Genomic DNA, 7,990 nt, shown 5'->3' with positions numbered 1-7,990 from the left:
AATAGCACTCCCTAGTTGAGACAATTAAAAAAGTCTCTAGACTGAAGCAAATGTCCCCTGGGGGGCAAACTTGCTCCTGGTGGACAGCAACTGCATTGTAGCAAAAGACTAGCCTGAACGATGTTTAAGTATTGATTTTTACTAAATAATTGAAAGAGAATTCTTCTCACTTAAAATTTTAATTAAAATGTGTTTCCTCATTTTGTTGTTTTGCAAGTTGAAGACATATATTAAAGAGTTTTAAAAAGAAACAGATGGTGTGTGTTCCTGGCCTTCTTTTCCTGCTCATATTGTTCAATTATATACTTACGGTGTGGGCCTGCGAGAATCTGTGATGTCATTGCCTCTGTTTGGCTGAGCACTTCATGGTTTTCTACATTAGATTTGGTGCTGACTCAGGCTAATGGTTAACACCCTTTCTTACCTTGGAACCACTCCTAAAATCTTACTAAGGCTCTCTGCATAATAACAAACTTTCTTTTTTTTTTTTTTTTTTTAAGATTTTATTTATTTATTCATGAGACACACACACACACACACACAGAGGCAGAGACACAGGCAGAGGGAGAAGCAGGCCCCATGCAGGGAGCCTGATGTGGGACTTGATCCCCGGGACTCCAGGATCACACCCTGGGCCAAAGGCAGGTGCTAAACTGCTGAGCCACCCAGGGATCCCCAATAACAAACTTTCTATTTGAAAATTACTTCTCAGAACAACCTCGTGAGTCAAGCCAGACAAGCATTATCAACTGTGTGCACTAAATAGATTTAAGTTTCTAATCTGTGCTTTTTCCACCTACTGAAATACACTAGTACTTTCTTCAGCATCATATTTTAAAATTAGATGGTGACACTTAAGGGTTTTTTGTCTGTGTGTCTCAACCTATTTGCCACCATCATTTCCAGTACCAGAAACAGCCATTTTATTAAGTGTTTGAAAGTCTCAATGAAAGAGGTTGGTGAAATCTCAGTCAGAGCCTCGTGATGTAGAGATGTTCAGGCAATAGTAAACCAAGTCATGAATTAAGAGTAAGTTCAATCCCAGAGCTAAAATGCATGCTGTCAAAAAATAAAATAAAATAAAATAAAATAAAATAAAATAAAATAAAATAAAATAAAATAAAATTAAAATAAAATAAAATAAAATAAAATAAAATGCTGTTTAATTGTTCATCCTATGGATCCATTCCTAATTGACAGCAGTCAGTCAGGCAACACTCTTGAGATACTCATCATCTCTAAGTCACATCAAGACAATTTTAGCATTAATTGCACAATTTTGAAATGAAATGACTTCTGGAGAGAGATCTCAAGCAAAATGTGCAGTGGGACAGAGCGACGAATAGGTACAGGTATTTCAAAAGATATTTTATACAGAATCTAAACTATTTCACCCTCGATGGAAGTGATCAGAAGCTATTATGTCAGTTAGCAGAGAATCAACCCTTAAATGGCAAACCAAACCCCAAGTGGGTTCCTGTGGTGCCCCTGAGGGATATAATGGGGATGTAAGAGAATCGAGCAATCCTCTGCGAAGTTGATGGTGTGAAGAAGGGCAGGACAGGGTTAACGAGCTCAACATTCTCCATCGATGCATGAATCCACCTGTTTATCAATCGTGCTCTTATGCAGTAAATATCAGTTGCTGAAAACTCTGCACAGAACTTAAATATTATGAACCTTGCCTTGCTTAGTTCCCTGAAACTACTGTACTTGACATTCACGTTTGAGGCTCATTCTATCTGGGTTGGCCTCCCTGGTTCAAGAGCAACAGTATAGAAGGACAGATATCGTCTGTTGATTGAGCCAGTGGATGGGTCTGGGAACCAACGCTGCTGTTCTGTAACTAGGAGCCTGTCTGCTGTCTGTGCTGGCATCATCCTGCCTTCTTCCCCATGTGCCATTGTGTCTGCTCAGCCACCAAGGGCTTCAGCAGTTTAGACTCCTAGCTTGAGCTTCAGCTCCCCTGCTGCCAGAGAAACCTTGCCTTCAACCCGAGCTCATTTGCCTACTATGATTTAGCTTGTTCTGCACCCCAAGGGGTCGACCCTACAGGAGATTTAGTGCCTCGAGCCCTGGCTTCCTAATCCCAGGGTTCTCACTAGCGTATCAGCCTGCCGCTGGTGCCTCTGTGTGCCTCCTCTGGGACAACCTGATTTATGCAAGGGGCATCTCCCACGTGCTGGAAGGAGAGAGAGATTAGAAAAGCAAAGGAGGCTTGTCCCAGTAGTACCAGTAGAGGATGGGGAGTTCCAGTCCCAGTTTTGCCACTGATTAGACATGCAGCCTCTGAGAAGTCATTTAAATCCTCTGGTCCCCAGTTGTCTCACTTGTGAAATAAATAGTTGATCTTTTATCTATTTGTTTTTAAACATTTATTTTTATTTTTTATTTTTAAGGACTCTCTACACCCAAAGTGAGGCTTGAACTCAATAACGCCGAGATCTACATGCTCTACCGTCTGAGCCAGCCGGGGGCCCCAGTAGTAGTTGATTTTTTAGACGAATTATAACTCTGTCGTTTTATGAGACATAATACTCTGCTTCAGAAAAAGTTGTAAGTTAGTACATATATATATATATATATATATATGGAATACATATATATAAATTACCTAAAATATATTTTTACCAACTTTCTCAACGAATGTAAATTGGTGCCTTTGAACATAAGGTAGTAAAGAAGGTATGAGAGGGCATCCAGGAAGGTGGCACAGAGGACGAAGTGGAATCAACCACGGACGGTGCTTTAGGGAAGATTTGGGTAGTGAGTGTGGAAGGCACCGCAGGTCACAGGCTGATAGGGAATAATAGAAACAACATCTCACTTCAAAGATGAGTGCGTGCAAACGTGCAGAGGTTCTGGAAGGGTCTAGGCCAAAATATAACAAGAAATGGTATTATAAAGTTATGGGGAAATCAACTGAGAGTATCAGACATGAGGTTGACTAGATAACAGAAAGTCAGATATAAAAGTTGGTATCAATTTCTGAGCAATAAATTGATACAATCAAAAGAAGTCTAATAAAGAAGACTCGTCTCATGACCATATGATGCAAAAGATGAGAAAGAACAGACTTTAGCCAGGGAGATGAGGCTATCTTGTAACAGATGTCAGTCAGCTATTAGGGCTTGGTGTGACTGCAAGGGCTGCTAACACGAGCCACTGCCTGAAAGAAAACAGTTTTAATCAGGGTTGATTCTGAACAGACCTTTGACTTTAAAACAGGGATGTCTAATAGAGGTACAAAATGAGCCACAGGTGCAATTGAAAATATTCTAGTAGCCCCATTAAAAGAAATAAAAAGAAACAGGTAAACTTGACCTTAATAATACATTTTATTTAACCATTTCAGCATGTAATCGGTCCGAAAATTACTAATCAGTATTTTATTCCTTTGTTTTTACTGCCTTTAAAATCTGGTATATACATCTTGCACATGCGGCCCATTTGATTTGAACTAGACACTTTCAAGGGCTCACAGGTGGCCAGTGACTACCACACTGGACAGTGCCGGAGGTTTCCCTAAGATTCCATCAGAAGTTTTTAGCTAAGAAGGTCAAATAAAAATAATCGTTTTATAATTAAGTCTAATTTTAGTAACATCAATGGGAACAACATAAGGTCACCAGTTTTGTCAAGTACAAAAATTAACAAACAGTAGCAAAAGCCTTAGTTATCACTTTTTTGCCATCATTTCATAAATGGGAGGACATTTCAATACCACAAAATTAGGGAAGATGCAATCAATGTTTAAACATAAAACTATCCCTTAAACTAAATATATTTAGTTTCATAAAAAATGATGACATTGTCTTTATTTTTCTCGTTTCAGTGCAAATCCGTAGACACTGCTCCAAGACTCTATATGTGGACTATAATTTAGGAACTGTTGATTTGGTCTAGGCTCAGAGTGTCTCTGGCAGCTTACATCCTTTAAAATCCTGGTGGACTGCTAGTGCCTTTGACTTTGAGGCCCTAAATGTTGGTTAATCAAACACTTTAGAGTCTTGGTCAATGCATCTAGGGACTGCCTTTGAGGGTCTCCCTTTTAGCATGTGCTGGAGTCCCCAACCCTATTTTAAAGGCTGCTACCTTGCCTTCTGCTTCAAGGAAAGGGGAGTAATTTGTGGCTTCATGTGGCAAAGCTAATCTGCCATTTAAAGCCAGGATGCATTCCAGAGATTGGCATTTGATGAAGGGGGGCACTGTTACCTCTGTAACTCAGATGTTGTCCTGTGGGGTATCTTGGAGAAAAGTTGGGATGTCAGCGTTCCCTTATTTCTTTAGCTCTTTCTAGGTATTCCTGTTCCTAGTCAGGGCCCTAACTTTTGGGTTGACTATGTAATTGGATTTTTGCAATGCGGTAAGAAAAAAAAATCATCATCTGACCGATAGATCTTTGTAGAAAAGGCCTTTCTTAGCACAGGCTTTTTTTCTTTTAGAAGGTCCCTCAGTCAGTATATACTAGATTATGCTGTGATAAAATGTAACCACAAAAATCTCAGTTGCTCAAATCAATGGAGATTGGTTTCTCACTCTACACGACCCTCAGGCGTCCCTAAGGGGCTCTAATCACTACAGTCTCTCGGGTATCGGGCTGACGGAGGTTCCATATGGACACCTGCAGCCTTGATCATCAGGGCAGGAAAGAGGCAACGTGGTAAATGGTGCACTGGCTTTTGAAGATTTGACCTGAAAGTGATACACATCCTATCTGCTCACATTTGGCCTAATTTCAAAATGGTATGGGAAGGACGATTCAACAATGTGCCTGGAAGGAGGAGAGCAGAAATATTTTGATGAACAGCACTAATGACAACTTCAATCTGCCTCTCTGGTTACCTATAAGCATAATCCACGTATCTGTTTTCTAAGGGAGATAGTCCGGCAGGCGAATCCAGTCTCAGTATCAAGCCCACACGTCAGGGTCTCTGAGTGATGTATGGTGGGTACTTCTGACATGATGTTTAGCAGCGGCTTCTCTTGACTAAACATCTATGAACTAAAAAGATGTGCTGTTTTCCATTATGTGACGGTGGAACAAGGACAAGACAATGGCAATAAACATTCTTACTGGAAAGCAGAAGGTGAAGATCGTTGTGTGTAGCAAGTGAGATGGGGCTCCTTACCCTGAGGATGAGGAATGTTCCTTAATCAGCCTGAGTCTATTCCCTGGGAGGGGTCCCCTGTCCATTGTTCACTGTGGCCCTTGGTCTGCACTCCGGAGGGTCCTTCCTTTGTATTGTCTGATTTTCCACATCTACATTGGATGTTGAAGAATATGCCCTTCAATGTCCAGAGCTGGGGACTGAGCAGAGTTCACAGCTTCCTTTTTGCTGTCAGCTGGTTGGGTACCACCCTCTTTTTGAGCTCAGGTTGATAGTCCTGGTAGCAGTACATCTCTCTCAAGGACTTCGCTGTGTTCTTATTTATTTGATTCCAATTAATTTCACGTGTTAATGGCCACTTCTATAGTTCTTTTCTCAGAAAAATTTTGTGGACAAAATTCCCGGATTTACCATGCTACTTTTTTTGCCCCCATGCCTCTGTATCTCTCTGTATTGAATGACTTAATTGCAACCAACCCAAGTCTATTAAATTCTGTTGGGGCAGCCACTTTCTGTCTTCTCCCTGAGCCATTTGGCCCAATTGAAAGGATTTACAGAACCACAATGTCGGTTGGGTCCTTACTCTTAGAAATTTCAGTGCCCTCAAGGGCACCTGGGTGGCTTAGTCAGTTAAGCATCTGATTTCAGTTCAGATCATGATCTTGGGGTCCTGGGATCGAACCCTGTACCACGTCCCTGTGGAGCAGGGAGTCTGCTTCTCCCTCTTCCCCTGCCCCTCCTTCTCTTCCATCTGCCTCCTCCTCCCCTAGCTCATGCTCCCTCTCTCTCAAATAAAGGAGTAAAATCCTTAAAAAAAAAAAAAATTTCTTTGCAGAGATTTTAACAATGGATATAATGGACATAACTTTATAATTTGATCCTTACTACAAGACTAATTTTGGTTGACCTTTTTGCTAAGAGAATTTTTCAATTTATTTTTTACTGGTTGTGGTTGAGAAGCACACAGTTCTTTCAACCTTCATGTACTGAATTTCTGGATTTCTATTTCAGTTCTTCTTTTTTCTTTCTTTTTTTTTTTTCCCCCAAACTGGCCAATTCTTTGCTAAGCTCACTTGCCTTCTGTAAAATCTTGTGAGACATGGACAATGGCAACCAGCGACAGCAACAACAACTACTAAATTGCTATGATCTCTTGTCCTAAGATTACAGATTCATGAGATGTACTGTCTGCTGCCAGGTTATCACTGGTGACAACATTACCAAATCTTGTTGCTACGTAACATGAATCGCAATCCTTACAGCTTTGACAACAGTTTCTTTCCTTTAAGCCAATGCCACATATTCTCTTTTTGTTGTTATGACAGCACACCATGTCTAGTTACCAATTTCTGAATCAGCCAGTATGCGCTAGGTTGGGCTGCAGTGAAAAACAGTCCCTGTGGAAGTTTATTTCTCACACTGTGATCACCCAGGGACCCAAACTGACAATAGTCTCTCTTGATGCACATATTCACAATTGTTGTAGGATAAAGGGAAGGTGATGTGTCACAAGCTGCTCCTAAGGCATGACAGGTGGTAGCTTAATCAGATGACTTTTTATTGAATAACTAAGCTGCCAATTTCTCAGTCTGGGATGGAGGATGGAGGAATCTTTATTGCTTTCCACTCCTTATCAACTCAGCTGTGCCCACATTCTAATTTCTCTTCTTTTTTGAAAATCCACTTCCCATTTTTGTATTAGTCAGGACTCCTTGGAGTGAAGGTGACAGAAATCCAATTCAGCCAAGCTCATCAAGTCTCTTTGCCTATTTCTATAGGTCTCTTCCTCCTTCCTCTCTCTCTTTCTCTCTCTTTTGCCTCTGCTTCTCTCTGCTTATTGCTTTAGATTTTTCTCTATGTGGCTGACATAGAGAGTTAACCTTTGGTTCTTATCTTTTCAGGTCCATGAATTAAGTATTGTGTCTAGGGAAACAGGGCCTTATAATGATCTGAGACTAGATTATGCATTTATCTCCATGATTACAAGGTAGTATAGAACACATTGTCAGAAGATGGAGGAAGGGTGGGATTGGTGGGTAGATACACAGTCCGCCACAATCCAGAACTTTCCTCTGACATTAAGTATAGAAGGAAATTGCACCACGGCTGAAAATGTTTAGGAGATATTCAGAATTAGTGAGTATAAGTAAGAAGAGAAAGGGACAGGGGTTGGGAGTGAGGACTGAGGAAAAGAAAGAATGACAAAGGTAAAGACAGATGGTAAATAAATGGATCAGTAACTAATGCACATTGAATGAGAATATTGGCAAGTTTTATTGAGTTGGTGCATATGAATTTATGAAGACCATGAAAAGTGACTGCTGTTATCACAATAGTCATAAATGCAAATATTAAAAAAGCCGTATATTATCATGCAATTAAGTTTATGATTTTGCTATGTGAAGACAGATCAGTTTTGTCATATTACTCTCCTCCTGGTGAGATAACACTCTTCAGGCTGTGTGACTGAAATAAGAAGGTGTTGGAATGAGAAATCCTAGTTGTGAAAACAAAAATGTGTCTCCTAGTTCTCATTTAATCTTCTTTTAGGATTCCTTGAGGTCAAATCTGAGTTCCTGGGATTTCTAATTAATGTGCCAGGTAACTGTCTGTTGCCCAGGTTAGCTCCTCCTGAAATAGCCATAAGGAATTTCTTAGCTATTACATCTTCCAGAAACTAATTAAACTTGGGTCTGGGGGAAAAATCTTAATGAAGACATTTTTTTTGGCAGCTCCTAATTCCTATCTTGTTTATAGGTTGCTATTTACCTTTTGAAATGTGAAGTTGGGTTTTCTCCACAACTTGTCAATCTGTAAACGTATCAAATAGTCATACGTGGATAAGGGTCAAATAGCTTACCAGCTTTGCTATAGGGAAA

The sequence above is a fragment of the Canis lupus genome, chromosome 13 (genome assembly GCF_048164855.1).
Source record: "Canis lupus baileyi chromosome 13, mCanLup2.hap1, whole genome shotgun sequence".
NCBI lineage: Eukaryota > Metazoa > Chordata > Mammalia > Carnivora > Canidae > Canis > Canis lupus.
The sequence above is the reverse complement of the archived record's forward strand: the minus strand, read 5'-3'. Positions refer to the sequence as shown.